Here is a 14,388-nt window from a genome sequence, read left to right as displayed (position 1 = left end):
TGTGCAAATCAATCATAATTGAATAATAGAAATACAATAATAGGGATACATGAAATTTTTAGTCATTCTGGGAAAGAGAATAAATAACTGCCTAGGAATAGAGAAAAGCTCAGTGAGTAGTTGACATTTGAGATGAGTTTTTGAAGTTTAAATAGGAGTTTTCAGAAGAAGTCTTCTGAAAGGGTGTTCCAAACTGACTATATGGAAGCAATAGAAATATAAAGGAATACGGCCCATTTATTATTTAGGGTAAATGCTGAGTGCTGTTACAAGAAGGTTTAGAAATGCGGCCAGACACAGTGGCTCATGCCTGTAATTCCAACACTTTGGGAGGCTGAGGCAGGAGAATTGCTAGAGCTCAGGAGTTCAAGACCAGCTTGGGCAACAAAGGGAAACCCCATCTCCACAAAATTAGCCAAGCACGGTGGTACATGCCTGTAGTTTCAGCTACTTGGGAGGCTGAGGTGGAAGGATGGCTTGAGCCTGGAAGGCAGAGGTTGCAGTGAGCCAAGATCGTGCCACTTCACTCCAGCCTGGGTGGCAGAGCCAGACCCTGTCTCCGAAAATAAATAAATCAGTCAATTAAAATAAATCTAAAAATTAAAAATTTAAAAATTTAAAAAATAGATATGCATGTAAGTAAAAACATAAATTCACTTCTCACTTACATAAAATGGTGGCTTTTTTCCACTCAATGATTTGGAATTAGGCTCCTTTTTTCGTGGGTTTTTCTGTGTCTTATGGTATGGTTGCTTTCCACATCAGCCCAACAGAAGGGGCAAGATATGTTAAAGGGTCATATCTACTAGCCCAGAAATGGCACGCTAAACACCTATTTATATTCCACCAGCCAGAACTCAGTCATATGGCCACGATTACTCACACAGAGTAGACAATACATGGTTTATAAATGAATATAGTAAGTTGTACTGAGATACAGTCTCTTGTGACCCAAGTTACTGAAATGTTTTTGTAGGAATGAAATATATATTGAGTGTCAAACAAAAAATACAGTCTAAAAGTAAACTTCTAGGGGAGACTGGGAATTATAATGTAGCTTAACTACTGTGGGAAAAAAAAAAAAAACCTCTTGGTGATTTTTCACAGTAATCTTTCCTTCTTGCTTATGTCACTGCAGTGAAAGTTGTCAAAGAGGCTTTGTTGCTTGCACTCATTTAAGGATCAGCTTTTTTTCCATATGATGCTTTAACAATATCCTAGGACCTCAAAGCTTCTGCATGATCCTCTACAGTGGCCAGAAGACAAAGAGAGAGAGAATTATTTGAGGGACCAGGCCTGAAAGTTGTAGACAACCCCTCCAATCACATCCTGTGAGCAGAACTTAGTCATACGACTCCATTAGCCTCTGTTTTCCCCAGCTCCAGCTCCAAGATGGGGAAATCCTTCACCAACTTCATGTGCAAGAAGGACTTTCATCCCACCTCCAAATCTAATATCAAAAAATACGGATGACAGAACAGAAAATATCATATGGTAAGAAGAAACAAGAAGAATTAATGCAACAATATCTTAAGAACAAGAATCATATGATAATAGCTTGGTTATGGGATATGAATGTATAAAGAATGGCCTTAATTTCATGTATGAAGCCCCACCAGGAGTTAAAAAAGTAAAGTAGACAAAGAGAAAGAAGAAACAGAGGACAGACTGAATACAAATTTGAATGGCAGAAAGGAGCCCCACAGGAAAAATATGCCGAAGATGACATGAACATCAGAGATCAACCCTTTGGTATTCAGTTTCGAAATGTGAGGGGCATTAAATGTTACAAATGGGTCATGTCAACACAGATCAAGAATATCCTTAGTTGGGTCTTTCTGGAATCAATGCAAGTTCAGTTCCCAGTGATGGCTCAGGTCATCAATGCACACCTCGGAACCAATAGAGGAAATGAGAAACAGTGGATTTGCCCTGAAATGAAATGTGCTGTGGAGAAACTTGATCACAAATGATCCATCACAGGAGTTTGCTGTAAGTGGGGCTGAAGAAGATCCAGAGTTGAATTTTTAAAGTTATTAACAACCAAACAAAAACAGAAACAGAAACTTCTCAGGAAATGAGATAAACTGGAGAAGAACAAAGAGAAAGAAAAGAGATAGAAAAAAGAAAAAATTTCAGAAAAGCAGAAGTACACACAAAAAACATAAAAACAAGTCCTCTTCTTCCTCATCCTCCTCTTCCTCCTCCTCTTCTCCTACTGAAACTTCAGAAAGCAGCAGAGTGAGAGTGACATTAAAGAAGAAAATACATTGAAAAGAAGAAAAGAAAGAAAAACAAGAGCTCAGGGCATAACAACAGTGATTCTGAAGAGAAGGACAAGCCTGAAAAGAGAAAACTTTATGAAGAACTTTCTAGCAGTTACCCTAACCAGGAAAAAAGCCAAGGAAAGGCCTGAGTTCTTAAAACACGAGAGTTCTAGGGAGAATAGCAAACGAAGCCATTCTGATTCTGACAGAAAGTCCGGAAGCCACAATCATAGCCCAGAGAAGACAAGCTCTGAAAGAAAGGAAGGGAACAGCAGAAACCATGGCAGAGAAGAGAGGAGCGGGAGAAGCCAAGGCAGAAGTTCTGTAGCTATAAGCAAAGAGAGATAAGAAAACAGCCACAGTCAAGTCCCAGTGAAGAGTGTAGTAGAAGAAATGACACCAGAAGCCATGGCACATGTGTATACAGAGAAGAAAAAATATACAGAGTACCCAGGAGATATGCATACTAAAGTTACACAAAGAGAATGAAGCAGAATGAGAGACTAAAGAGAGACTCTACATGATGATTATCTGGGGATAAAATATCTCCACTTATTAATGAATACCTTTATCATAGGCTAAATGATGTACTGTTGTCTTTCTAATTAATAAAGCTCTATTTTTTTTAAAAAAAGAAAAGAGGCTGGAAAGCAATGTCTAGTTGTTTGCAAATTAAAATAGATATTTGTGTACAAGCCAGTCTTTGACTTTTATTCTCCACACATGGGACACCCTTGCCACTTCCATAAAAGAGACAGCCAATGTCTCATCCAGTCTCTGCCTCTAACTCAGAGTCTACAACCTTTAGGAGATATGCAGTCCTCAAGCACAAATGCCATGTCTGGTAGTGCTACATGAACTATAAGTCGTGTTTATTTGATCCGCTTTTTCACCAAAAAGTATATGTATGTTATATATATACACAGAGTAGATCAGAGCAGAATAACAACAATAACCATGCCCATTTGAAGAATGGCAGAATGGAAGTAGTCATTTGGCTGTAGTGACTATGAAATCCTGTTGGGCCAGCTTGGTGAATGAAAGTTATTGTCCTGACACTTGGTAGAGTTTCCAAATTAGACCCTGACTCTGTTTTCTGGCAGTAACCCTTCATTTCCCATTATTCTCCACTGGGGATGTTGCCATCCTTTGGGAATGCTCAGCCTTTACAGCTCATTTACTTCTGGAGAAAGCTTGATGAACTGAAATGTGTTTAATATCTTGAACATTCAAAGGTTTTTTTTTTTTTTTTTTTTCTTTGACATTGTCTCATTGGCAACAGAAGTCCCTCAAAATTTTAGTGGGTTTCTGATTTACTTGCTTCAAGTCACTTTCATATGACGGTAACCACACTTTAAGTATTTTCCTAGACCTAGTTTTATCTCTGCTTGCTCATCCTCAAACCTCTTCTCTCAACTTGATAGGGTATCATGATGACAGCCTGATAGACCTTAATGGAAAGGTACCTTTAATTTGACTTTCAAAAATATGACTGAGTGAATCACTTCAACTGAAAAGTCTCACTGAGTATTCAGTGCTCAAAGTCATTTTCTCAGTCTCATCTTTTATGTCTCTTATTTTGGAGTTCAGAATCAATTGGCTTTCCCACCTTAGAAAAGCCTCTAAATTCCTCCTGTTCCTTTTTTGCTACAAATAAACCACTTATTTCTTGAGATTTTTTTCTTGCAATGCCTTTCCAAACTCATCCAATAGCAACCTATATTCGTGAATAATGTCCTGTTTTTCAACCTCTCTTCATAGTTATTTCTGTATGCTTGTGGTCTGCCTTTCCAGTTATCATATTTTATTTTTACTAAATATTTTGCCATAGTAAAGAATGGATCTCAACTCTCAGTCTTTTATATCTGCTTCTTTGTAGCTCATTGCCCAACCACTCAGCCAATGACACATTCTTTAGGTTTTATTGCAGCAGCAACACCTCTCGATATCTCTGTTAATCTGGCAGGCTAAAAGTTATTAGAATTAACAATAAAATCTCAATGGATTATCACACACATACAAGACATCATTCTTGTTTACATCACAGTACAGGGGAAATTGAGGGTGGGGAGCTGCTTCAAATAATCATTTAGGAATCCAAATGCCTGTGATATCATGGCTCTATCATCTCTCAGAGGCTCAGAATCCTCCCTTGTATTGTTCACATCTGGCCTGTAGGTATTGTATTGTTCACATCTGGCTGCCAGGAAAGAAAAGGAGTGTGGAGAAGTAAGTCGAGCTTTAATGACTAGGCATGGAAATGGCACATATCACATCTATGCATGTTCTGCTACCCAGCACTCAGAAACATAGCCCCACTTAATACAGAGGATTAGATCATACAGTGTAAATGGGTATATGGAGAAAGATTACACAGATATTGTTTACAGTTGACAAGTTTCTGCCACAACAAAAAAGAAAATGGATTTGTGGTGAGCAACTGGCAATGTCTGCATTAGCTCATTTCCAGAATGCTGTACTACTTAGAAATTGAGCCTTGTGGGTTTTGCACCAATGGAGTTACTACTATAATTCAGACCCATCAGCTGTGCCCAAGAGTGGAAGGAGATTAAAAAAAAAAAAAAAAAAAAAAAACAAGTCAAGCCATTGAAAGCCTTTTATGCCATGGTAGAGAATTTGCTTTCCATTCTATAGTAACAGAATTTTTTTGAGATCTCTTTTGTTCACAATAGAATGACACAATCAAATTTTCATTATTAAGCTACAGCTCATATCCTTCCCCCACTTTTTGATGGGGTTGTTTGATTTTTTCTTGTAAATTTGTTTAAATTCTTTGTAGATTCTGGCTATTAGCCATTTGTCAGATGGTTAGATTGCAAAAATTTTCTCCCATTCTGTAGGTTGCCTGTTCACTCTGATGGTAGTTTCTTTTGCAGTGCCGAAGCTCTTTAGTTTACTTAAATCCTATTTGTCAATTTTGGCTTTTATTGCCATTGCTTTTGGTATTTTAGACATGAAGTCCTTGCCCATGCCTATGTCCTAAATGGTATTGCCTAGGTTTTCTTCTAGGGTTTTATGGTTTTAGGTCTGACATTTAAGTCTTTAATCCACCTTGAATTAATTTTTGTATAAGGTGTAAGGAAGGGATCCAGTTTCAGCTTTCTGCACACGGCTAGCCCGTTTTCCCAGTACCATTTATTAAATAGGGAATCCTTTCCCCATTTCCTGTTTTTGTCAAGTTTGTCAAAGATCAGATGGTTGTAGATGTGTGGTATTATTTCTGAGGGCGTTGTTCTGTTCCATTGGTCTGTATCTCTGTTTTGGTAGCAGTACCATGCTGTTTTGGATACTGTAGCCTTGTAGCATAGTTTGAAGTCAGGTAGTGGGAAAGATATGAACAGACACTTCTCAAAAGAAGACATTTATGCAGCCAACAAACACATGAAAAAATGCTCATCATCACTGGCCATCAGAGAATTATAAATCAAAACCACAATGAGATACCATCTCACACCAGTTAGAATGGCGATCATTAAAAAGTCAAGAAACAACAGGTGCTGGAGAGGATGTAGAGAAAGAGGAACACTTTTACACTGTTGGTGGCTGTGTAAATTAGTTCAACCACTGTGGAAGACAGTGTGGCGATTCCTCAAGGATGTGGAACTAGAAATACCATTTGACCCAGCTATCCCATTACTGGGTATATACCCAGAGGATTATAAATCATGCTGCTATAAAGACACATGCACATGTATGTTTATTGTGGCACTATTCACGATAGCAAAGACTTGGAACCAACCCAAATGTCCATCAGTGATAGACTGGATTAAGAAAATGTGGCACATATATACCATAGAATACTATGCAACCATAAAAAATGATGAGTTCATGTCCTTTGTAGGGACATGGATGAAGCTGGAAACCATCATTCTGAGCAAGCTGTCACAAGGACAGAAAACCAAACACCACATGTTCTCACTTATAGGCGGGAATTGAACAATGAGAACAGTTGGACACAGGAAAGAGAACGTCACACACCAGGGCCTGTCATGGGGTGGGGGAAGCAGGGAGGGTTAGCATTAGGAGATATACCTAATGTAAATGACGAGTTAATGGGTGCAGCACACCAACATGGCACATGTATACATATGTCACAAACCTGCATGTTGTGCACATGTACCCTAGAACTTAGACCATAATAATAATAATAATAATAATAAAACAGTTCTATATGAAAAAATAAAATAAACTACAGCTCTAGACATGTAAAAGAAAGAAGGAAACTAACATTAATTGGACATTATGTAGTGCCAAAAATTACCTAGGTTTTATTTCATTTAACTCCAGCAGCAACGTTATAAATTAGATAATTTTATTGTGTCCCATTTCGACTAGTGAGGAAAGTTCATAAAGCTTTATCTTTTATCTCACAATAAATTTCAAAGCTGATATGCCAACTGAGAAATATCTGACTCCAGAATCCATGTTTTTTTCAATAGATAAGCAGATTAATTAGAGGTGATACTAGAAACATAAAAGCCTTTTAAAATTGTTTCAGCATCTCATGCAAGTAAAGAAGAGAGTATGTACTAGGCCAGCAGTGTGAGGATAGAAAAAAACAGCAACCCATTTGGAACATAACTTGAAAGCATAATAGAGAAAGCCTGGGCATCTATTGAATGTGAGAGGTAATGGGGAGGGTAGAATTAAGAATGTCTCTAGTCTCTTGCTTAGGAAAAAGAAAAGTGAGGAGCAGAAGCATTATTTATCGAGCTGAAAAGAAAAAGATCTTAAAATAAGTGAAGTCATAGTGGAAATTTTTCTACAACACTATGGAATTTAAGGAAGATTGTTAGCAAATTCTCCCATATCCTCTATGTCTCCAAATTGTCCCTTCACCTTCTTGCTTTAATAAAAATGCAGATGCCTTCTGTGAACCTCATTTTCCTTGAAACCCCTAAAGTAAATTCTGATTTGCTGCTCACAGTTCTTGGACCAGTAAATAAAGTAAGTGTCCTTGTTTCTCACAGTGGATTCCAGATCATTTCCCTCCCTCTTCCCTGAAAGAAAAAACAAAAAGCTTTAAATTCCGTATCTTCAAAGTAGTTCACTACTAGCCCTGCTTATCACTGCCGTCTACTGTTACCTGATGTATTAAGCAGCTTTTGCTGCATAATGCTGCATAACAAACAATCTCAAAACTTAACAGTTTACAAAAACAATCATTTATGTTCCACCTACTGGTCTGTGGATTGCTTTTAGCTGGACTGAAATGAGCTAAGCTCACGTGGGCTTAGAACCAGGTTGTAGATTAGTTTCAGATCTGCTTCACATGTCTTCACATTCCAAATCCCTGGCTGAATGAGCAGTCACCATCCCAGCATGCAGTTCTAACAACAGAGGTCAGTAGGAGCTCAAGAAGACTGGCTAAATCCTGTAATAGCCTTTAAAGCCTCTGGTCAGAACTGGCACATTTTCACTGATCACTATGTTCCATTGGCCAAAGAAAGTGACATGGCAAAGCCTAATATTTACTAAACAATAATAAAATCTGCCACAGTGGGTCATGACTCTTCATTGATTAAATATTTTATCTCTTGGATCTCTAAAACCCTCTTATGTTGATTTCTTTTATTATGCATTAAGTTCTGGGATACATGTGTAGAATATGGAGGTTTATTACATAGGTATAAACGTGCCATGGTGGTTTGCTGCACCCATCAACCCGTCATCTACATTAGGTATTTCTCCTAATGCTATCCCTCTCCTTGACTCCCATCCCCCAACAGGCCCCAATGCGTGATGTTCCCCTCCCTGTGTCCATGTGTTCTCATTGTTCAACTCCCACTTATGAGTGAGAACATGTGGTGTTTGGTTTTCTGTTCCTGTGTTAGTTTGCTGAGAATGATGGTTTCCAGCTTCATCCATGCCCCTGCAAAGGACAGGAACTCATCATTTTTTATAGCTGTATAGTATTCCATGGTGTATAGGTGCCACATTTTCTTTATCCAGCCTATCATTGATGGGCATCTGGGTTCATTCCAAGTCTTTGCTATTATGAACAGTACTGCAATAAACCTATGTGTGCATGTGTCTTTATAGTAGTATGATTTGTAATCCTTTGGGTATATACCCAGTAATGCGATTGCTGGGTCAAATGGTATTTCTGGTTCTAGATCCTTGATGTTGATTTTTAAAGTAATGGCATGGGCTTTATAATTATCCTTTCAAAATGATAATTTCAAAACTGAGGTCTGTCAGTTCTTTAGACTACTCTCTTCCTTTGGAGTTGGTTCATTCCCATAATCAATCTCTAGACCCACTACAAAATAACAATTTCAATTTCAAGCTTCCTATTCTTCAACAACTTCTTTCTATGTACATTTTCTCTGTATATATATATATATGCATGTATATATTTTCTCTCATCTCCTCTCATAATTACTGCTTACTATTTTCAATATCTTGTGTTGGGCAGAATAATGACCCCCAAAGATGTCAATGACCTAATTCCCATGTTACATGACAAAGGGAAATTTACATATTAGACAGAATTAAGTTTACTAATTAGCAAATCTTAAAATATGAAGATTACCCTGGAATATCCGGATGGGCTCATTTTAATCACAAGATACCTAAATGAGGAAGGCAGAAGAGTAAGAACCGGAGAAAGATGTGAACAGACATTGCTGGCTTTGAAGATGAAAGGGGGCCATGAACAGGGAATGGGGGAAACCACTAGAAACTGGAAAAAGTACAAAAATATATTTTTTCCCTAGAGCTTTCAGAAAGAAACTCAACTTTATCATCACCTTGATTTTAGCCCAGTGGGACACATTTTGGAGTTCTGACATCCAGGATTGTAAAATAATAAATTTGTGTTTTTATAAACTATTACATTTGTGGTAACTTGCTACACAAGCAATAGGAAACTAATAGACATCCCAACTCAAAACTCCTTTAATCCCAGAAAAACAATACTTTGATATTACCACATTTTTACTGTCCCTCGCTTTCCTTAGGACTTCATTTTATTCATGCAATTCAGCAGCTTAGATTCTATGGCCAGACATCATGATAACCCGACTCTGTTGCTTTGTGATACCTCACTCAGTAAAACTGAAAACACTGTCTCTCAGCCCACTCTAAGTCTGCACTCACGTGATAGAATGTGACAATGACAGTGATTATGCAGAACACAATCACCTTAAATTCATTGTGTCTTTCATCAAGTGAGTCTTCAATACTGCACAGCTAAAATACTGTATTTCCCTAATTCATACACTAATCCGCATTCTGAATAACTACTTTATATCTATTTCTCCTTGAAACTCCCACACCAATTCCCCAATTACATTAGGTCAATGGCCTTGTTTCATTAAATAAAAGGAAACAATCTGAAGTTTACATCCACACTCTCCCACCTTCCCACATGTGTGACCTGTGTTTTTTCTCCTACTGCTATGGAGGGTATGACTGTGCTTTTAGCTGAAGCCACATCTGTCACTTGTACTCTATGCCTTGTCTTCTTTAACCCACTCAAGGATATCAATCAGGTTCTCCAGTCTCTCTCAAGTCTTAATTTTCATTCTCTACAACCATTCCACTTCATACATGAACATAATATCATTTCTTCTGTATTAAAAATTAAAAATATTTACTTGCCCCACAGCCTTATCCAGTCCTCCCATGTCCTTTCTCTTAGCTAAACTTCTCGAAAGTCTTGCCTACAATCATCGTCCTCTATCTCTTATCTCAAATCCCTCATGCATTCTTTCTTGAACTCATGCCATTCCCAAATTTTCCTCAAACACTAAAAAACAACAGGTTTTGTTAAGTCACCAATGGCCCTGTATTCCAAAGTCCAAAGATAGTTATCAACCCTCATTTTGTTTGACCTATTAACAGCATTTGATTCTTCAGATACTTCTTTCTTCTTTATAGCAATTTTTTCACTTGGATTCCAGGTCACTATCTTTTTCTGGTGTTCCTCTTATCTCAGGGAGAACTCCCTCTCTGTCTCCGTCTCCTTTGTTGTTTTCATATTCCTAATCTCTTGAGTGTAGTGTCTCATATCAAACTCATGGGACTTCTTCTCTATTCATGCTCACTCTCTTAGTGATCTCATCCAATCTCATGGCTTAAGACACCAAGCTGAAAATTTTCAAATTTTTGTGTCTACCCAGGAGCTCTCCCCTGAACTCCATCCTCTTATATTCAAGACTGTTTACACAACATCACAATTTGGATTTTTAATACTCATTTCAAACAAAATATTCCTCTTGACTCTCCCTTTCCCTGATACAAGCACACACGTACATGCACACACACCCCAAATATGTTTCTTTTGAACTCTTTACATATCGCATCTCAATAGTAACTCCTCTCTCATGGTTTCTTTGCCAAAACTTTGTGTGGTAATATCAATTCTTCTCTTTTGTTAATATCCATATTCTGTTGTTTCTACTTTCAAAATATGTTCAGATTGTGACCATTTCTCCTTTACTTCTACTGCAATCTCCCTGGTCAGAGCTTGCTTGGACATAGCAGTAACCAACTAACTGTCCTAGGTTTGGCAGCCATCAACTGGCTTCTCATTCTACTCCATTAAAGTCAAAGTCAATGATTTTGACTGCTTCCCCAAAGCCAAGTCTAGCCCATTTGAGTCTTTGTGCAAAGCATTATAAACTTCCCCCTCCTGTAGTGAATTCAGCTGCATCTACCTAGCACCTGGCAGAATAAGAGTCTTTTCCATATACCCAATTTATATTTGTGATTCCTCTCCCCATCCCCACCTCACCAGAACTCACTTAGTCTTTTCTTCACTTTAGATACATAGCGTAGTATTTATTTCTTTTGGTTTATTTTCTCTCTCTTCCTTCTAGAATGCAAGGCCCATGAGGATATATATGTTTCTCTGTCATGTTTAATACTCTATTCCTAGTGCCTAAAAAAAAATCTGATACATAGCAGATGCTCAATTATGTTTCTTGAATTAATGACTTGAACTAATTCCATTTCCTGAGCAAGAAAACCTAATATAGTTGAAATATAATGAATAAGATCACTCCAAATATTTAGAATAAGAAAACATTTTCCATCAAGACAAGGAAGCATACTGAGAAGGAATAAATATATTAAAATATGTGACTTGATTGCAGCTCCCCAAATTCTAAATAAATCAATTGCTTCATGAGGTAGCATAAATCATGCCAAAAAATATTAAAGTCATCAAATTACTTCTAAAATATATTATACAAGGACTGTGTATGTGTTATTGTGTATATGTTTGATGGAAATTGAAAAAGGGAAAGAGACAACACTAACAAATTTAGTATTACCTTCAAAGATCAGATGCTTTTTGGAATTCACTCCAACTGATAGACTAGCACAAACATTTGGAAAACCTCAGACTAAAGAAAACTTTTTAAAAAAGCTCAGTTTTATCTTGTTTATCTTTTCTCTGATTGCTGTGAATTTCTCACAAAGTAGAAAACCACAAGTGGTGGAAATATATGCCAGCAGGTCAAAAATCAAGGCAACTAGTGCTCATTTTGAGAAACAAAAAATAATCCCTGCCGTATCATTTTCTAAAATCTAAGATTTGAGCTGTATTTACTTTACTAATATTTTATTCCTGTGCATCAATGGATCTTTTTGTATTTAATTCCTTTTTAGATGGCCACTTCAGAGAAAATTTTAGTAAATTCACTAAAGAAATCTATGCTTTCAGCCCAGTGCAGTGGCTCACACCTGTAATTCCAGCACTTTGGGAGGCCAAGGCAGGAGGATCACCTGAGGTCAGGAGTTCAAGACCAGCCTGACCAACATGGAGAAACCCTGTCTCTACTAAAAATACAAAAATTAGCCAGCTGTGGTGGCATGTGCCTGTAATCCCAGCTACTCGGGAGGCTCAGGCAGAAGAATCGCTTGAACCCAGGAGGCAGAGATTGCAGTAAACTGAGATTTGCCACTGCACTCCAGCCTGCGTGACAAGAGCGAAACTCCGTCCAAAGAAAAAAAGAAAGAAAAGAAAAAAATCTATGCTTTAAGCTTTCAGTGCTCTTCTATTTTCACCGCATAGGAAGTATCCTGTCTATTTGAATGTGTTTACAACCTGAATATGTCCAGTACACTGGAACCTTATGAATTGAAAGGCAAAATTATCCAGTTATACAATAGTATGCATAATTTATCAGATCAGCTTCTTTCTATGGAGACAGTCATGGATTCTCTGTTCTATACTGTCAGTTCCCAGGTTATTGACCATTGTGTTATTATTTGCTGAAATGAATTTTAAAAGTATGACTCGCTATCCTGTGACATTATGGTCCACTGCAAAAATACCAATGGGCATGAACAGCATGCTCTGGCTGTTTATTCACATGGAACAGTCTGCTCTGGCCAGGTCTTTGCCTTGCCCTTTCCATTTGTCTAACATTTGTCCTCTTCTACTAGCCAACTGCATAAAATTAATTACTTAGAAATGGCCAAATGACATTCAGATTATACAGAGAGCAACCCAGTAATTGTTTTTCTCCTTAAAATTGTTCATTGGACAAACGCATTAAAGAAGACATTTTGGGGATAACTGGCAAAATTTGCGAGTGGATAGAGTATTGGATGACATCAATAAATTATTATTTTCAGATGTGATAATATTATTTTAGATGTATGTGTTCTTATTTTTGTAAAGATGCACATTAGAAGTACTTAGAGATAAAATGTAATGTTGCATGCAATTTATTTCACGATAATTAAGCAAATAAAAATGAAATTATAAAATGAAAAATAAAGCTATCAACTTCTGAAATATAACTGATGATTTACTTTAACACTTATATTGGCATATATAATTCCAGTTATTAAAAAAAATTACTAAGTAGCAGTTATTGAGTGCTTATTATGTGCCAGGCACTCTGGTAAGCATTTTATATGCACTAACACATTGAATTATCCAACAAACTTATTTGTTGGGTAATAATATTTCCGTTTTAAAAATGCGAATATTACCTCAGAAAAATTTATTGTCCAATGTGACAGTGTTTAAAATATCTTATACAGAAGCAAAAATATATTCTGTCAAGATAAGGCAAATTAAAACAATTGAAGAAAAATAAATGAAGGAAATATAGTAACAGAAAAATAAAGTAGAGCCAATAGTGAGTTTGACAAGATAATTTAAGGCCTTGAAGTGGTTTATACTTGTGAAATAAACACCATAAATTTGGTTCTAAGTTTATCAGCAAATCACACAAAGTAGAAAGTACCACTAGTTACAAAATTCACAGCATTCTGAAAGTTAAGAAAAAATGTTTAGTAAAATCCTAATTATCACTGTTTCCAAAGTGACTCAGAGAACAGTTTCTATTGGTTCTAAGGACACAGGTTAATAAATAGAAAAGATCCTTTGGACCAGTGATATTCAAACTTCATTGTTCATAATAACTATCTACCTTTTTGCATTAATAAACTTTTTTTAGATCAGTTTTAGGCTCACAATAAAATGGAGCAGAATGTCCATTTTACTTTTTCCAGAATGTCGTATAGCTGAAATCATACATTATGTAGCCTTTTCAGATTGGCTTCTGTCACTTAGTTATATGTATTTAAATTTCCTCTGCATTAATCATATAATTTTATGTATAGAATTCCAGGCTTCACTACCAGAAATTATGCTTTAGTAAGTTTGAGATAAGGCCAAGGAATGTGCATTCCAGAGGATTCCAATACAAAGGTATATTTATCAGTTTTTGAGAAACACTGTTCTAAATATCCTAATAATAAACACATGATGCTCTCTCCTATACAGTAAGTCATGCTCATAACAATATGCCAAATGCAATCAAGCAAAATAAATGATGTGTTACAGTTATATATAATACAATACAGTTTCAGGGCATAATTTGCTGATAATGTGGCTATTTGAAGATAGATTTTAGAGTATCTGGGTGTGGAAACTAGAGTGCAAAGGATAAAATAAGAAGGGCACATGTGCCTTGTGTGGCCAGCACAGGATTTTACAAACAAATCACAGTTGATAAATGCCCTTGGGAATTATTCATGCTCTTGATACATATTTTGTGTGTATATGTCTATGTCTGTGTCTACATATATGTATACAAATACAGACTCATTTACCTTTGCTTGAGTGGGCCCC

General features: G+C 36.8%; 1 pseudogene; it reads left to right on the top strand.

The window, feature by feature from the left end:
* Positions 1 to 1,392: 1,392 nt before the first annotated feature.
* LOC104675971 lies at positions 1,393 to 2,756 on the top strand (annotated as a pseudogene).
* Positions 2,757 to 14,388: the final 11,632 nt, after the last annotated feature.

This window comes from Rhinopithecus roxellana, chromosome 2 (genome assembly GCF_007565055.1).
Source record: "Rhinopithecus roxellana isolate Shanxi Qingling chromosome 2, ASM756505v1, whole genome shotgun sequence".
NCBI lineage: Eukaryota > Metazoa > Chordata > Mammalia > Primates > Cercopithecidae > Rhinopithecus > Rhinopithecus roxellana.
This window is presented reverse-complemented; position numbering and strand designations above follow the sequence as displayed.